Source organism: Pristiophorus japonicus, chromosome 2 (assembly GCF_044704955.1).
Source record: "Pristiophorus japonicus isolate sPriJap1 chromosome 2, sPriJap1.hap1, whole genome shotgun sequence".
Lineage (NCBI taxonomy): Eukaryota > Metazoa > Chordata > Chondrichthyes > Pristiophoridae > Pristiophorus > Pristiophorus japonicus.
The window spans coordinates 37,451,486-37,470,511 of NC_091978.1; positions in this window are offsets into that span (position 1 = coordinate 37,451,486).

Below are 19,026 nucleotides of genomic sequence, written 5' to 3' on the forward strand. Positions count from 1 at the left end.
GTCCCTAGCCGTTATGGGACAGATCTGAAAGCGGAATGATATGTGTTTCCAACATGATCGAGAACTGACCAGTACAAAGGACCAATTGCAAGCTGTTTGTGCACAGCTGCGACAAAAAGATTTGAACTTGAAAAGTCGGAAGCAGAAGTTAAAGATCTTAAAGGTGATATTAAAGAATAGAAAAAATCATTAGGTCAAGAGACAGTAATAGGAAAAGGAAAATGTATCGGGTCAATTCCCAGGGCACCCCATGTTTGGATAAATTAAAAGCGCAAACCCGAGGACACGACCAAGGAATAGATACGGATTCTGAATCCTCTGACGATACAGGGTCGGAGGATAAAGAATTAGGGGTGCGCTTTGCCCCGTTTAAAAAAAGACGAGTTGTAGTCAAATCAAGAGACTGCGGATGAGGGCGGAACCAAAAAAACGAGGAAAAGGGTGTATGCAGAATACTTATTTCATGATCCGGCAGACCCAGAGAAAATTGATAAATGGTCCAAGGAGTTGCCCAATCCAAAGAAAGGGGGAGTGAAAACATGGGACCAATTGGACCGCTTAAGAAATATGTATCAACTTCATCCCTGGGACGGAGTGCAAATTTTGACCATAATGGTGCCAAAAACACGGAAGAAAATTGCACGATTAGGTAGAAGAAGCTTTGGGGCAGGATGAGCAAGAATTAAACGCAGGATGGGAGGCGATTAAACACTGGCTGCAAGCCTTCAGTCCAGCTAAGACATGCTGGGGAAAAATTGCAGCCTGCCAACAGAAAGGAACAGAGGAGGTCCTGGAGTACGACGAGCAGTTTAGATGCACGTGGCTAGAACATTCGGGTATGAATAATACGGATGAGGAAATGGATGAACAAGTGTTTGGACCCCTGAAAGCAGCTTTCGTGGCAGGTCTAAAGCCAGAACTGTCCAAAATGCTTAAGGTAGTGTTACCGGACTGGGAAGGTAAGGAATTACCTTTGCAGCATTGGTGGATCGATGTAACCAATTAGATCGGGATATAGGAGCTAAAGTACGAGCTCTGCAGGCTGTGGGATGGAAATCCCAGGATTCCGATAAACAGTTACTAGGAATATTACCCAGAAAATGTCATTATTGTGGGAAAGAAGGTCACTGGGCTAAGACGTGCAGGGCAAAACAGCAAGGTCGTGGCCGGGGAAGATGACGCTGCCAGGGATACAATTCAGCCAACAAACCAGGCTTGTCACAAAATAACTACCTCATAGAAGCATTTAAGCGACTGACAATACAACAACAGAAGGAGTTACTTGGGATAGCAAAAAGCTATTAGAGCCCACCCTCGTCCACCTCCTCGCACTAATACAACAAAGGGGAGATGGGTTATATATAACTGAGGGTGGGCGATAAGGATGTGGACTGTCTTTTCGACACGGGCGGAATTAACATGCTTACCCCTACAATATGGAGACTTTGCCATTGGATGGTAGGGCATGTACAGCCTATGGAATTGGGGGCCATAAAATGGAAATTCAAAGGACAACACCGGTACTTATAGGGCTGGGTCCACATGAACTAACCACGCCAGTCTGGACAGGCCCAGTAGATCAACCCCTTTTGGGAATGGACGTTCTAATCCGAGTAGATTCCTCGTTGCATTTCGAGAATGGTCAGGTGACATGGTCAATTAGAACTTTGAAGAAAGAAGAATTGAAGGAACACCCGATATGGGCTAAAGATAAGAACAATTGTGGCCTACTCCAGATGGAGCCTGCGTCATTTACCGGGACCAATCCTCCATGCACTAAACAGTATCCCATCAGTCCAATTGCCATCGCGGGAATCTTACCGGTTATTCAGCAATTGGAGAAATAAGGGGTGCTTATTAAAACGCATAGCTCCTCCAATAGCCCCGTGTGGCCAGTACAGAAATCTAATGAGATTTGGCGTTTGACTGTCGATTATAGGAAAGCTAACCAGTGTATTGATCAAAAAGCTCCTTTGGTCGCAGTTCCCTCCATCATTTTTAATGCCCTCAAACCGGAACAAAAATATTTCTCGGTTATAGATATGGCCGACGGATTTTGGTCGGTGCCTCTGGCACCGGAGGTTCGACAGTGGTTTGCTTTCACTGTCCAAGGACAACAGTATACTTGGACCCGGTTACCGCAGGGTTTCCACAACAGCCCTATGGTATTCCACATGGCTTTACAAAGCCATTTGCGAGAATTACCTCCCCTGTCATCCACAGTCATCCAATATGTAGATGATATCCTGCTAGCTTCAAACACGGAAGAACAGCAAGAACAAGATTTACGAGCTTTGCTGGACCACCTTTGGCTGAAAGGACATAAAGCCAGCATCGACAAAGCACAAATATCCCAAGAAGAGGTTGTATACCTGGGACAAAAGATTTCACAAGGAAAGAGAGAACTTACCCAGGATAGAACTGCAGCCATTCGGGCTGCTAAAAACCCACCACTATTCAGGAACTAAGGTCCTTTTTGGGATTATGTAACTTTAACAGAAATTGGATTGACTCCTTCACACAGCTTGCTCAGCCATTGAATGATATTTTAAAGGGGAAACGTGCCTCTAAAGAAGCGATCACCCTCACTAAGGAACAGCAAGAGGCCTTCCTGAGTTTGAAAAAGGCTTTGTGTTCAGCACCGGCTCTGGGAATCCCCGACAGTGGTAAGCCATTTACCCTGTTTGTCCATGAGAAAGAAGGATATATGACAGCTATACTGACACAAGAACATGGGGATCGGCAAAGACCTATTGGCTATTATTCGGCAAAACTGGATGCGGTAGCCCTCGGATGGTGAAGTTGCCTAAGGGCCATGGAAGCTACATGTCGAGTGGTAATGATCACTGCGGGTCTAGTCCTCGACCAAAAGCTGATTGTCAAGTATCCCCACACCGTACACGCTTTGCTGTCTTTGAAAAGAATGTCTCAGGTGACGACAGCTAGATGGACCCGCTGGACAGCAGTTTTGGAAGCTCCTAATCTCCATATCGTCCGGGCCAGCCTGGTTAATCCCACAACTATGCTCCCGATGTCAGAATCAAGGGAGCAAGAGGGGGGCGAATGTGAAGAGCATAACTGCGTGGAGATTTTAAAAGAAACAGAAGAAGCAGCCTTAGCAGCAGAGGAGCCTCTGCACAACCCAGACCTCATCCTGTTTACAGATGGTTCCTCCTTTGTTGACACTAGTACCAGAAAAGCAGAATGGGCAGTTACAACCTTATGAGGTAGTGGCAAAAGGATGTTTACCCTCAGGAACGTCAGCACAACAAGCCGAGTTACGGGCCCTGTCAGAAGCATGTCGAATAGCAGAAGGACAGACAGCTAATGTCTACACAGATTCGCGTTATGCTTTTGGAGTCGCTCACGACTTTGGTCTGTATGGCGGAAAAGAGGATTCCTCACTGCTGCTGGTACACCTATCCGAAATGGAAAAGAAGTCTGAGACTTACTAGAGGCCATACAATTACCTCTGGAAGTGTCCATCCTGAAGTGTAAGGCCCATACCAAGGAAAATACCATGGAAGCACAGGGAAATGCCCTAGCCGACCAGGCAGCTAAAGATGCCGCCTCATAGGGCGCTCCCCCAGAAGAACCAACACAGATGTGCAGATTGAAAGCACTCAGGACTCTGACACAAGACCTTCAAACAATGCAAGGCGAGTGCTCCTGAGAGGAAAAATGGACATGGATTGAGGCAAGAATTAAGCTATGTGAAGATGGTGTCTGGAGACAAAAAGTTACCGACAAGCCGGTCACGCCACAAGCGCTTATGCTTTTTTTAGCCCAACAGATCCACTCGTGGGGACACTTGGCCTCACAACAGATGACGGCACGGTTCCAGAAAAGCTGGTGGGGTCGGGGATTTAAAAAACATGCCCACTTGGTAGCAGACCGTTGTGTGGTCTGCCAGAAAAATAATTCTGGACCCATCACGGTAATGCCCCAACTGAGGCCCCCTGCCCCTGTCGGACCATTCCAGCATCTGCAGGTTGATTATATATCTCTTCCTTCATGCCAAGGATACATTAACATTCTTGTCATGGTCGACAGATTCTCTAGATGGGTTGAAGCTGTCCCAACTAAAAGAGCCACAGCCAAACACACTGCAAAGGTCTTGTGTAAGGATTGCATTCCCCGATGTGGAGTCCCGAGTAGCATTGACTCAGATCAGGGAACACACTTCACAGGTGCTGTCTGCCAAGAAGTCTGTAGGTTACTGAACATTACGTGGGATTTACACTGTCCTTATCATCCACAATCATCAGGACAAGTAGAGCGAATGAATCGAACTCTGAAACAACAGCTTGCCAAATATCACCCAGTAGGAACACCATGGCCCCAGGCACTACCAATAGTGCTATGTAGCATTAGGGCAACCCCGAACAGAACTACAGGTCTAAGCCCAGGAAGACCCATGTCACTGCCAGGAACTATTGATTTAAGTTCTGTTTCCCGACAGGTATCGGCAGCTTCGGGTAATCCGAAGGAGGACACAACATCATCCCGGGAGTCTGGGTGTATGTGGAAAAAGTTGCATAAAGGACCTTTGGGTGCCAAGTGGAAGGGACCTTATCAAGTGTTATTGACCACCCAGGCAGCTGTTAAAGTCCAAGGAAAGAAAGCCTGGATCCACGCTTCACACATTAAACGAGCACCCGTAACTGAAGCTGAAATCTAATAAGGACAATTACTTTTTGCCAAAATGTATAAATTTACTGTATTACTGACTGTAGGTATTCTAGGCATAGGCCTACTTCTTACTAGCCGACCCTCTGCACCAAAGGGAAATAGTAGGGTAGCAAGGGAATTACATGTAAATACCTTTTTATATATGTCATACATTTATGCCAAACAAGGTAACATTTCTAGTTGTTAGGTGTGTGCGCATATTAAAATCAATGCAGGAATGGTCGCAATCCGCACAGTAGCTCTACAGAATAGACTGGCCCTTGACTATATCCTGGCTGAAAAGGGAGGTACTTGCGCCCTACTCGGAACTGAGTGTTGCACATATTTCGCAGATAGCTCTGAAGAAATTACCCACTTAGCGGAGCATATCCAAAAGGAGGTAGAAAAACTTAATCAACCCCCATCATTCACTTTGTGGAGTGAAGCCACTGAATGGCTAGGTTCAATAGGAACTTCATTGGTGGAAGGTTTAATTCTATTCATTGTAATTATTTTACTTTTATATTGTTTGTTTATGTTGATTAAATGTTGTTGCAACCAGGCGACTGTAGCTGCTGCCCGCATGTGAGACACCTTGCAGGTCCCAGCAGACCATCTGTACGTGGCACAGGGGTATGTTATGCTTAAGGGAAGGTTGTTTACTGGTTGAATTAAGATATTGATTTGGATTAACTTGGAATAAGGTTAATTAACCTACTAAAACCAGACTTCCATTGTGGCCACGATGGAACTCGGGTTGGTGTAAATTTGTGTGGAAGTTACTAGTCCGGACATGTGGTGAAACACATCAACAAATTTTAGAAGGAAACTCTATTAACATGTATAAAATTATTTTGTAGAATGTTTAACCAGTAATAGCTGATGTTTTATGATTCAGTTTGTGAAAGAATCAAAGGGGGGATTGATAGAGAATTCAAGCTCTGCAGCCTGGCTGCAGTTTTTGAGAAAACACAGACCACATTGCATTAAGTCATCAATCAACTTGACATTTTAGGACCTTGGGTAGCGAGCCAATTAAAAGGTTAACAGACTATCAATTGAGCCAATAAGGTCAAAGAAGGCGAGTTCTTTTCTGTAAATTGAACCAGGTATAAGTGCAGCCATTTTGGCCATGTGGTCTCAGAAGGACAAAGGCCTGGCTTAAAGCCAGAAGCTTATTGCTGCTGCCAGAATAAAGTTACATTAAAACTACAATCGGAGTTCGTATTTCATTGGAAATTAAGAGATCTAACACTGCCTGACTGACTGAGTATTTCCAGCATTTTCTGTTTTTATTTCAGATTTCCAGCATCTGCGATATTTGCTTTTGTATTAGAATAACATTTTTTAAGCATTTGTGATGTGAGTTAGTAAGTAACTGTTGAATCCTTCTGCACTTAGTTATGTATATTGTATTTTTGTTTGTAATTTAGGTTCTCAGTGAGTTTGTTTTCTCTAGTCTGAACACGAGAATTGTTTCAAGTCTAAATGTGTGTGTAATGAAATCAGAAAACTTCACGTTTCACTGCTTCAGAATATTGATAGATTTGATTATATTAAACTCTATCATTCCAAAATTTAGATGTAGAGTTCAAAGTTCTACACCATTGATATGTAGGAATACATAATTCATGCATGTTAACATAACGACTTGGATTTATATAGGGCCTTTCACAACTTCAGGACATCCTGAAGCGCTTTACACCCAATGAAGTACTTTTGAAGTGCAGTTTTGTAATGAAGGAAATGTGGCAGTCAATTTACATTTAAGGTCCCACAAATAGCAATGTGATGATGACCAAATAATCTGTTTCATCTGTGATGTTGGTTGAAGGATAGATATTGGTCAGAATTCCTCTGCTCCTCTTCGAAATAGTGTCATGGCCGAGAGGGCAGTCAAGACCTTGGTTTAATGTCTCATCTGCAAGATGGCACTGTATAAGAGAGTCAGCTTAGATTTTTTGTTCAAGTCTCTGGAGTGGTACTTGAACCCAGCCTTCTGACTCAGGCAAGAGTGCTACCACTGAGCCATAATTGACACACATGCTGCTTGGCAAATAAGATATTAAGTGAAAAATGCCTTTAAAAATAGAATTTACACAAATATACTAAAAAATAGTATTTTAAAGTAACATACAGCACATGTGCAAAAATGTTACCGTTTTATAATTAGCATTTCTGTGAATTTGTGCATTAATAAAGTCTGCCCTGCTACAGTTGATCATTGCATGAGCATTTAAAACATGTTCTTCAATTGGTAATAACATGATAATAGGAGTTGTCCATTCAGGCTCCTGAGTCTGTTCTGCCATTCAATCAGATCATGGCATCTCTGTACCTGTTTTCAATAGAGGATATTCTACAAGGAAAGTGATTATGTAACATCACGTGGGAGTTCTGCTGGCCATGGTATGAAATTTGTTTTGTAATTAAATGCTCAACATATGTTTTGTCATGATTCCATAACACAAATATTATTAGTTGGCAGTTTCAATAGGTTTTTGAGATCACCGCTACCTTCCTGTCAGTTTCACGTGAAGCAGAGCACATATGGCATTTTCTTCCATAATATAGAAGAGAGTGCATAGTCACAGAGAATGCCTCTCGATTTATTGGGACGTTGACCTGAGCAGGAGTCAGCGCAATGAGTGTTATCTTCAATTGTCAACGTTACCAAAAAGTCGGTGCCTGTGACTTAATTTGTAGAAGGGCAGTATTGAGAATAATCATTTGTTTTGGACTAAGACCTGATGCAGACTGTTTTATGATGGGTTCCCAAACAGAGGAATTTAAATGAGGTTGTGTAACTTTTTTTTTCTCTGCTTTGAAACGTGGGGAAAATACCTTGTAATAAACTGCTTTCATAATAAGTGCTTCCTGTTAATTTCTGGTCCATTTCAGATTTTTTTTTAAACCTCAAGTCAACAACCAGGTGAATCATGATGGACCTGGTGAAACTGCTGTCAGCAATATTTTTAACCAGTGTGTTATTTATATGAGATTCCTTTGAAATATTTTAATGCGTCTGATTATTTTAAATGGGTAAAAATAGCACACAGGGGAATTTCATATGAATACTTTCTAAATGGTGACAAGCTAAAAACAGTGGAGGTCCAAAGAGTCTTGGGGGTCCAGGTACATAGATCATTAAAATGTCAGGAACAAGTACAGAAAATAATCAAAAAGGCTAATGGAATGCTGGTCTTTATATCTAGAGGACTAGAATACAAGGGGATAGAAGTTATAACAAGCTTCTGAGGGGGCTTGACAGGGTAGAAGCTGAGAGCATTTTTTCCCTTGTGGGGGAATCTAGAACTAGTGGACATAGTTTCAGAATAAGTAGTCGCCCATTTAAAACAGATACAGAGAAATTTCTTCTGAGGGTCGTGAATCTTTGGAATTCTCTAGCTCCAGAGAGCTGTGGAGGCTGGGTCATTGAATATATTTAAGGTGGGGATAGACAGATTTTTGAACTACAGGAGAATCGAGGGTTATGGGGAACAGGCAGGAAAGTGGATTTGAGGCCAAGATCAGATCAGCTATGATCTTATTGAATGGCGGAGCAGCCTCAAGGGGCCATATGGTCTACTCCTGCTCCTATTTCTTGTGTTGCAGCTATACAAAGCATCTGGAGTACCGTGAGCAATTTTTGGCACCACATCCTAGGAAGGATATATTGGCCTTGAAGGGAGTACAGCATAGGTTAACCAAAATGATACTCTTGACTTTGTGGATTAAATTACGAGGAGAGTTAACACAAATTAGGGTTGTATTCCCTGGAATTTAGATGGTTAAGGGGTGGTTTTCAAGTTTTCAAGATATTAAAGGGAACAGATTGGGTACAGAGAGGGAACCTATTTTGCTGGCTGGTGAGTCTAGGACTCGGGGACATAGTCTTTAAAAATTAGAGCCAGGCATTTCAGGAGTGAAATTAAGAAACACTTCTACACACAAAAAGTGGTAGAAATTTGGAACACTCTTCCACAAATGGCAATTGATGCTAGATGAAGTTGTGATGGATAAGATTTTTGTTTAGCAAAGGTATTAAGAGATATGGGCCAAAGGCAGATATATGGAGTTAGGCCATGATCTCATTGAATGACAGAACAGGCTCGAGGGGCTAAATGGCCTACTCCTGGTCCTATGAATGTGATCATTTGCTCTTTGCAAATATCACAGAGCAATTTATCTCCATATTAATGGGTTTTAGTATTTTTAATTGAACAATGGAAACAACCTATATCACACACAAGCAGAAGTCCAATCGCTGGATTCTTTCTATCTAGAAATTGCCTCAGTGCAGAAAACCATACTCAAATCAGCAAGTTCAGACTAAACAACTTGACTAAATGGATTAGCAAGCAAATTTTAAAAAGTGAACTAGAGTTTGTGATCTTTACAAATCCTACAGGAAGAAAGGGAAGTTCACTGGATTAATATAGGATCATGTAGATACTCGTCCAAAGGGTGATCATAATGGAAAATAAAGATCTGAAAAAGCATAATTGCAGATACAAAGTACAATTTAAAAAAAAATTAGTACAATATCAAGCATACGGTCAGAGACTAGGTGAGAAAATTAAAGATGAAATTGGCTTTACGTTAAGGCACTAGCAACATGCCCTTCCAAACAAAAGGTTAACATTTCATACATTGTAAATTAAATGAAAGTCCTAAGCTGAATTTAAATGATTTGGAATAAATTAATCCTCAGGACAACCTCCAATGCAAGTATATCCTTAAATATGGAGACCAAAACTACGCAGTACTCCAGGTGTGGCCTCACCAATACCCTGTAAAGTTGTAGCAGGACTTCTCTGCTTTTATATTCTATCCCCCTTGCAATAAAGGCTAACATTCCATTTTCTTTCCTGATTACTTGCCGAACGTGCATACTAACTTTTTGTGTTTCATGCATAAGGACCTCCAGGTCCCTCTGTACTGCAGCACTTTGCAATTTTTCTCCATTTAAATTATAATTTGCTTTTTTATTTTTTCTGCCAAAGTGGATAACCTCACATTTTCCCACATTATACTCAATCTGCCAAATGTTTGCCTACTCACTTAGCCTGCCTATATCCCTTTGCAGATTTTTTTTGTGTCCTCACAATTTGCTTTCCCACCCATCTTTACATTAAAGCCAATTTCATCTTTAATTTTCTCACCTAGTCTCTGATCGTATGCTTGATATTGTACTGATTTAAAAAAAAATTGTACTTTGTATCTGCAATTATGCTTTTTCAGATCTTTAGTTTCCATTATGATCACCCTTTGGACCCATCTTTGTATCATCAGCAAACTTGGTTACATTACACTCGGTCCCCTCATCCAAGTCATTAATATAGATTGTAATAGTTGAAGACCCAACATCAATTCCTGCAGCACCCCACTAGTTACTGTTTGTCAAATGGAAAATGGCCCATTTATCCTGACTCTCTGTTTTCTGTTAGTTAGCCTATCCTCTATCCATGCTAATATATTACCCCCAACCCCGTGAACTTTTATCTTGTGCAGTAACCTTTTATGTGGCACATTATCGAATGCCTTCTGGAAATCCAAATACACCAAATCCACTGGTTTCCCCTTATCTACCCTGCTCGTTACATCCAGCAAATTTTTCAAACCTGATTTGCCATGCTGACTCTTGATTGAATTATGCTTTTCCAAATGTTTTTGGTGTCTTCTACCGTGAAGACCGATACAAAATATTTGTTCAATGTCTCTGCTATTTCCCTGTTCTCCATTATTAATTCCCAAGTCTCATCCACTAGGGGACCAACATTTACTTTAGCCACTCTTTTCCGTTTTATGTTCTTGTAGAAACTATTTGTTTTTATATTTTGTGCTAGTTTACTTTCATAATCTATCTTCCCTCTCTTTATAAATTTTTTAGTCGTTCTTTGCTGGCTTTAAAAATTTTCCAATCCTCTGGCCTCCCACTAGTCTTGGCCCTTGTATGCCCTTGTTTTCAATTTGATACCTTCCCTTTTTTCCTTAGTTAGCCACGGATGGCTATCCCTTCTCTTTTATAGTTGTTCCTTCTCATTGGGATATATTTTTGTTGTGAGTTATGAAATATCTCCTTAAATGTCTGCCACTGCTCATCAACCATCCCATACTTTAATCTATTTTCCCAGTCCACTTTAGCCAACTCTTCCCTCATACCTTTTGTAGTCTCCTTTTATTTAAGTTTAGGACTCTGGTTTGAGAACCAACTTTCTCACCCTCGAACTGAATTTGAAATTCAACCATGCTATGGTCACTCTTTCCTAGAGGATCCTTTACTACGAGATCATTTATTAATCCTGTCTCATTACACAGTACCAGATCTAAGATAGCCTGATCCCTGGTTGGTTCCTGGTTGTTCAAGGAAACTATCCCGGATATGCTCTATGAACTCTTCCTCAAGGCTGCCCTGGCCAATTTGCTTGGTCCAATCAATATAAAGGTTAAAATCGCCCATGATTATTGCCGTTTCTTTTTTACAAGCTTCCATTATTTCTTGATTTATATTCCGTCCAACAGTGTAGCTACTGTTAGGGGGCCTATAGACTATGCCCACCAGTGACTTTTCCCCCTTATTATTCCTTATCTCCACCCAAACTGATTCAACATCTTGATCCTCTGAGCCAAATTGTTTCTCACTAATGCACTGATCCCATCCTTTATTAACAGTGCTACCCCACCTCCTTTTCCTTTCTGACTGTCCTTCCGAATTATCAAATACCCCTGAATATTTAGTTCCCAGTCCTGGTCACCTTGCAACCACATCTCTGTAATTGGGATGCTCAAGCAGCATTTCCGATGCCTGGACCGTATGGAGGCAACCTTCAATACTTCCCTCAACAAGTCTCTGAATTCATTGTGATGTGGTGCATGCTGCACGACTTGGCTATCATATGCTGTGCCAGGCATTGCCAGTAGGGAGTGCAGGCCCACCTCAGGAGGAGGACAAGGAAGAGGTGCCTGGCGAGGCCCACATTGCACAGCTACCCCATCCACGGGGGAGGCAGTGTCGAGATGCTGCTAGAGCAAGAGCCATACGTCGCCAGCTCATAATGGTTGGTTGAATGGAGGAAGCTGAGGGGTGCATCTAATACTGGCCATGCTATGTGCCACCATACAGGTACATCATACAGGCACATCTACACTTAACTTTTGAATAGTACGACACCAATGGCAAAGGGTCAAAGTGATTTTTATCAAAAAAAGTTACAAACAATGCATCCCCAACAAAACCAAACGGGACAATAAACCATCATAACCAAACAATACAATAAACAGCTTCTGTTGCAAGTAACATAAGTACATTATTTTAAAAACTTATTTACAGGTGAGCTCATAATATAGCAAGGAATCTGCAGAAGGCTGTACTATCCCTCAATGGGACTTGGCCTGAGATTTCTCCCCCCTTCCCTTCATCCCCCTCCCATGCCAGCTGCTGCTCCTCACTGAGGCCTCGGTGTCTACAGCAAGGCTGTTTGAGGGCTGCTGTGTCGGGGGCAGACAATGCAGATGGTGTATGAGAATGTTCTGGACTGGCTCTGGGCCTGGAAGGCCCGGCTGGGAACTGCTGCGCCTCATTATTGGCGGAAGCAGTCACTGGGTGGCTCGGGTGTGTACCGTGTATGATGCATGGATGGAGAGTCAGTGGTAGGAGCCGGAATTCTGTCCTCCTGAGAAGGGCAGCACCTTCCATTTCCTGGGAGCCTCTGAGACTCCGACGGGGCTGGGCCTCAGCATCCGGAGCACGATGTGTCTCCACAACTTGTTGGCCTGCTTCAACACTGTTCTTTCCCCATTGGACAGTGGGGAACACACAAAGGATGGCACCAGTCATCGACCACATCACATCACCAAGCTGCAGCGTAGCTTGTGCATGCAATTCGATTGATGCTGCAACGTGATCAATGGCACGTGCCACACACTCTGGAATGCCACCTGCCTCTGTGAATGGGCAATGGTGGCCTCGCTGGAGTCCTGAGTTGCACTGACATTGTGTGATGCTGTCTCCACAACAGTCGCAGGAAGTTTGTCGATGCTCCCTGGAATCTGACCCAATGCAGCCATGAGATCACGGTGCATGCCTGTGTATTCCCTGGACATTTCCACCAAGTCCAGTACCATGTCTGCCTGTTGTTGAGCCAACTCACCCTCTGGAGAGCTGGCCTCCGAGACTCAAAGCCAGAGAAAATGGACTCATCACCAGATGTGTGTTATGTCTTTAGATGCTCTGATAATGACTCCATGAGGCAATGTTGTACTTGAACTGTCGTGACCGTAGTCCTTTATTGATAACTCCAGAGTGCCAATCACACCTGGTGGCCTGCCTTTTATACTAGGCCTGGCGCACCTATACAGGTAACCTGCAAGTCTCTCACTGAGGTGCCCCCTGGTGGCACACCTTTAACCATGTGCTGGCAGTGGGAACCCGGTTGGCTCACGTTGCCTGCTCTCGGGGCCTTTGCTGTTGCTCCAAGCGTCGGGCAGGTTCACAGATGTCTGTGACCTCCCTGTCCTTTCCTTGTGCCCTGGGTCGCTGCTCCCTGAGGTGCAGTTGTCTGGTAGTACACAGGGAACTGCTGACTCACTTGCCTGGGCTGTATTTGGTTTGGGATCCTGGCTGGTCCCGGTCCCATTTGAGAGAACAAGCAGTAACCATGTAGGATACATGACATCACTCTCCCCCAAGATCTTACTGAAAATCGCCTTCCTGCATTGACTGTGCTCTGGGCTTAGCTCTATCTGGAGGGTCATTTCCATCTTGGGTGAGTAGGTGGTGTTTCATTGGCAGTGGAGGTGCTGGTGGTTTCTGTTTGTGCGGCCATGACCACTCCATTCTCTCCCCCCACCACGACCACCCCCTCCCCCCCTGCCACCACATATAGATTATGCTGGTGGCTCATTACATTCATATACATTCAAGTCCAGAAAAAAAATTAGCATTACATCATTACATTTGTGGTATCGTTGTGAGGCAAGTACATTTGACTGGTGAGGTACATACTCGATATATACTTGGAATCAGTACTGGTATGTGAGGACAGACTAGTACCAGGACTGCTGGATGGTGTCCAGGTAATCTGGTGGCGGCGCGGTGCCCAGTGCTGGCAGTGGGAACCCGGTTGGCTCACGTTGCCTGCTCTCGGGGCCTTTGCCGTTGCTCCTAGCGTCGGGTAGGTTCACAGATGCCTGTGACCTCCCTGTCCTTTCCTTGCGCCCCGGGTCGCTGCTCCCTGAGGTGCAGTCGTCTGGCAGTGCACAGGGAACTGCTGACTCGCTTGCCTGGGCGTTATTTGGTTTGGGATCCTGGCTGGTCCCGGTCCCGTTTGGGAGAACTGTTGCGGGTGACCTTTCGTTCCCGGGTGTAGCATTGGTGACGATAGCGTCTAGGGGCTGCGCCTTAGCGCAGTTTGCTCTTTCAGGCTTGTAGCGGTTGGTGCCATCGGGTGCCTGAGAGGTGGAGCCGAAAAGGGGCAGGGTATCGATATCGGTGCTGTTGCCCTCCTGAGATCGCTTGCTCTGCAGCTTGTATCTATTGGCTGCTTGTGGCCACACTCCATGGTGCATCACTCTGGTCCCATGCATGCAGGCTACTACATTGGATAGCTCGCTGGACCTGTGTGCTCCCGATGGGTATCTGCCCGCTGCATTGACTGTATGCAGTTGAAATCCTACATCGTACAACATTTCATTACTCATAGTAAATAACCTGTAGCTCCGATCACAATCGTGCGACTTTTCTTTGCTTATTGCATATACACAGTTCTGATCATCAATTACACATTTTACATCAAACTCACAGTTGCTATTACATTGATTGAGTGTAACTGTCCCTTTAAGTGTGGTGGGTTGCAGGCCTTCTTTCAGAGAGCCTTGCTATCTTTACCCCAATCCTCTTCTCCGTTTCGTGCTACGTGTTGCTCCATCAGCGCTGCACCTCATGGTCTGGCCGTGGCCATCTTTTACTTCAGCGCATCACCTGATGGTTTGGGTGCCATCTTTTCACTATCCACGATGTCGACTGAGGTGATCCTCTTCTCCCCGGGTTCTGCCACCGAAGCTGGGAAGTCGCCTTTGGATCTGATTTTCTTCCTCCGGAGTCCTGCCACTGGAGCCTGGAAGGTGCATTCAGGTCGTCTCAGCTGGATCATCCACATATCGATTGGTCAAATCAAATCGCAGGGGGTAGCCTGGAGGAGGAATTCAAAGAATGCATACGGGATTGTTTCTTAGAACAGTATGTAACAGAGCTTACAAGGGAGCAAGCCATTTTGGATCTGGTCCTGTGTAACGAGACAGGAAAAATAAATGATCTCCTCATAAAAGATCCTCTCGGAATGAGTGATCACAATATGGTTGAATTTGTAATACAGATTGAGGATGAGGAAGTTGTGTCAGAAACGAGAGTACTATGCTTAAACAAAGGGGACTACAGTGGGATGAGGGCAGAGTTGGCTAAAGTAGACTGGAAACAAGGACTAAACGGTGGCACATTGAGGAACAGTGGAGGACTTTTAAGGACATCTTTCATAATGCACAACAAAAATATATTCCAGTGAAAAAGAAGGGCGGCAAGAGAAGAGATAACCAGCCGTGGATAACCAAGGAAATAAAGGAAAGTATCAAATCAAAGACCAATGCGTATAAGGTGGCCAAGGTTCGTGGGAAACTGGAGGATTGGGAAGATTTTAAGCAACAGCAAAGAATGACTAAAAAAGCAATAAAGAAAGGGAAGATAGATTACGAAGGTAAACTTGCGCAAAACATAAAAACAGATAGTAAAAGCTTTTACAGATATATAAAACGGAAAAGAGTGACTAAAGTAAATGTTGGTCCCTTAGAAGATGAAAAGGGGGATTTAATAATGGGAAATGTGGAAATGGCTGAGACCTTAAATAATTATTTTGCTTCCGTCTTCACAGTGGAAGACACAAAAACCATGCCAAAAATTGCTGGTCATAGGAATGTGGGAAGGGAGGGCCTTGAGATGATCACTATCAATAGGGAAGTAGTGCTGGACAGATTAATGGGATTGAAGTTAGACAAGTCCCCTGGTCCTGATGAAATGCATCCCAGGGTATTAAAAGAGATGGCGGAAGTTATAGCAGATGCATTTGTTATAATCTACCAAAATTCTCTGGACTCTGGGGAGGTACCAGTGGATTGGAGAGCAGCTAATGTAACGCCTCTGTTTAAAAAAGGGGGCAGGCAAAAGGCAGGTAACTATAGGCCGGTTAGTTTAACATCTGTAGTGGGGAAAATGCTTGAAACTATCATTAAGGAAGAAATAGCGGGACATCTGGATAGGAATAGTGCAATCAAGCAGACGCAGCATGGATTCATGAAATCATGTTTAACTAACTTATTGGAATTCTTTGAGGATACAACGAGCATGGTGGATAGAGGTGTACCGATGGATGTGGTGTATTTAGATTTCCAAAAGGCATTCGATAAGGTGCCACACAAAAGGTTACTGCAGAAGATAAAGGTACGCGGAGTCAGAGGAAATGTATTAGCATGGATAGAGAATTGGCTGGCGAACAGAAAGCAGAGAGTCGGGATAAATGGGTCCTTTTCCAGTTGGAAATCAGTGGTTAGTGGTGTGCCACAGGGATCAGTGCTGGGACCACAACTGTTTACAATATACATAGATGACCTAGAGGAGGGGACAGAGTGTAGTGCAACAAAATTTGCAGATGACACTAAGATTAGTGGGAAAGCGGGTTGTGTAGAGGACTCAGAGAGGCTGCAAGGAGATTTGGATAGGTTAAGCGAATGGGCTAAGGTTTGGCAGATGGAATACAATGTCGGAAACTGTGAGGTCATCCACCTTAGGAAAAAAAACAGTAAAAGGGAATATTATTTGAATGGGGAGAAATTACAACATGCTGTGGTGCAGAGGGACCTGGGGGTCCTTGTGCATGAATCCCAAAAGGTTAGTTTGCAGGTGCAGCAGGTAATCAGGAAGGCAAATGGAATGTTGGCCTTCATTGCGAAAGGGATGGAGTACAAAAGCAGGGAGGTGTTGCTGCAACTGTATAAGGTATTGGTAAGGCCGCACCTGGAGTACTGCGTGCAGTTTTGGTCACCTTACTTAAGGAAGGATATACTAGCTTTGGAAGGGGTACAGAGACGATTCACTAGGCTGATTCGAGAAATGAGGGGGTTACCTTATGATGATAGATTGAGTAGACTGGGTCTTTACTCCTTGGAGTTCAGAAGGATGAGGGGTGATCTTATAGAAACATTTAAAATCATGAAAGGGATAGACAAGATAGAGGCAGAGAGGTTGTTTCCACTGGTCGGGGAGACTAGAACTAGGGGGCACAGCCTCAAAATACGGAGGAGCCAATTTAAAACCGAGTTGAGAAAGAATTTCTTCTCCCAGAGGGTTGTGAATCTGTGGAATTCTCTGCCCAAGGAAGCAGTTGAGGCTGGCTCATTGAATGTTTTCAAGTCAAAGATAGATAGATCTTTAAGCAATAAGGGAATTAAGGGTTACGGGGAGAGGACGGGTAAGTGGAGCTGAGTCCACGACCAGATCAGCCATGATCTTATTGAATGGCGGAGCAGGCTCGAGGGGCTAGATGGCCTACTCCTGTTCCTAATTCTTATGCAGTCGTGCTGGCCTGCTCTCTGGTGCTGCGTCCACCCTCAGGTGAGGGCTTGCTTTGCCTCTGAGAGCGGAGGTCGCCGATCGCTGGAGGGATGAAATCTTCCCAACTCCAATGGATCTTCTCCATCCACCTTCTTCCGAGTAGCGTTGGTCCATCATCTGCAATAATCCCCTAATCCTCCAGGCACTCTAAGAGATGATGGTGAATTAGGATGCAATTTTCTCCACTCCTTCCAAAATGATAATTATTCCCCCAGCATGTCAATGAGCATGTGATTTTTCCCCTTCTCCAGGAGCAAAATGATGAGAAAACTGCCCTCTGGAAGATTAAAGAACGTATGCAAGAAGCAGTTCAACGTGTTGACGAGGAACTGGGAGCAAAACCCCAATTTTGAGTTTCATGCAATAAAAAGGCTGAACTTCTTTTATTCCATGAACATGAAGGACAAAAAAAAGATTCAAGACATAAAAGCCTTCTCCTGGAAGGATCTGTATGTTATACATTAAATTATTTTGTTTGCTTTAAAAAGATGCAAACGCCTCTAACACACGAACAGACCTCTTCCACTTCATCCTCTGAACCCATGTATCTTTGTGCTGAACTGAATAAGGCACTAGTCTAGGTATAAGATCCAATGTTGTCCATATTGTAGCCATTTTATCTGGGACGTTTACACAATGTGGTTTACTTTTGAAGGCCCTTTTTTTGGTGACACAAATTATTTTTTCTTGCTTCTGTGAGCCTTCCCATCCAGGTGCAAGGAGTTAATCAGTGGTTTGTTCCATACCTGTGGAGCTGAACGATGAATTGCGCAGTGGGTTCCAGTTTGAGAGGATCATCTGTCTTTTTCCACATCCACCCTTTCCCCGCGCCCACACGTACATGCACACCTTGAATCTGCATTGGTTCATTCCTCTGTTACCTTTGTCGATCCAGAGGAAAACTCTGTACGCAAGAAAGAGACAACTGCAGACACGTGATTGAGAGAGAGGAAAATAAACAGTTTTAGTGCCACTACAGTTGTGCTGGGATCTCTGTACAGTTACACACTACCTGTAGATGGTATTTTGTTTAAACCCACTTCTATACAATGTGTATCAAGTTATGTAAAATATTATCTTGCCTAGACAACCTTGTGCTGATTCTTGATAATATTGTAGCTGTTCTGTGTTTCTTACCTTGTAGTCTGGTTATAAAAAACAAAAAATTCTACATTGTAGTTTTCTGTTCGATATTTGTTGCTAATGTTTTATTGAGGAATGTTTTTTCTGCATCCCTTTAAAGAGTTTTCAGGAAAGGCAAAAAACAAAAAGGGCCACATTACAGCAAAATTCTAAAGGGGCAAAGTGTGTTAAAAAGACAAGCCTGAAAGCTCTGTGCCTCAATGCAAGGAGTATTCAGAATAAAGTGGACGAATTAACTGTGCAGATAGCAGTTAACAGATATGAAGTAATTGGCATCACGGAGACATGGCTCCAGGGTGACCAAGGCTGGGAACTCAACATCCAGGGGTATTCAACATTTAGGAGGGATAGACAAGGTGGAGCTGCAGAATACCAAGGGGCAGAAAACGCTAGTGGGAGTTATATACAGACCATCAAACAGTAGTAATAAGGTTGGGGACAGCATTAAACAAGAAATAAGGGATGCATGCAATAAAAGGTACAGCAGTTATCATGGGTGACTTTAATCTACATATTGATTGGGCTAACTAAACTGGTAGCAATGCAGTGAA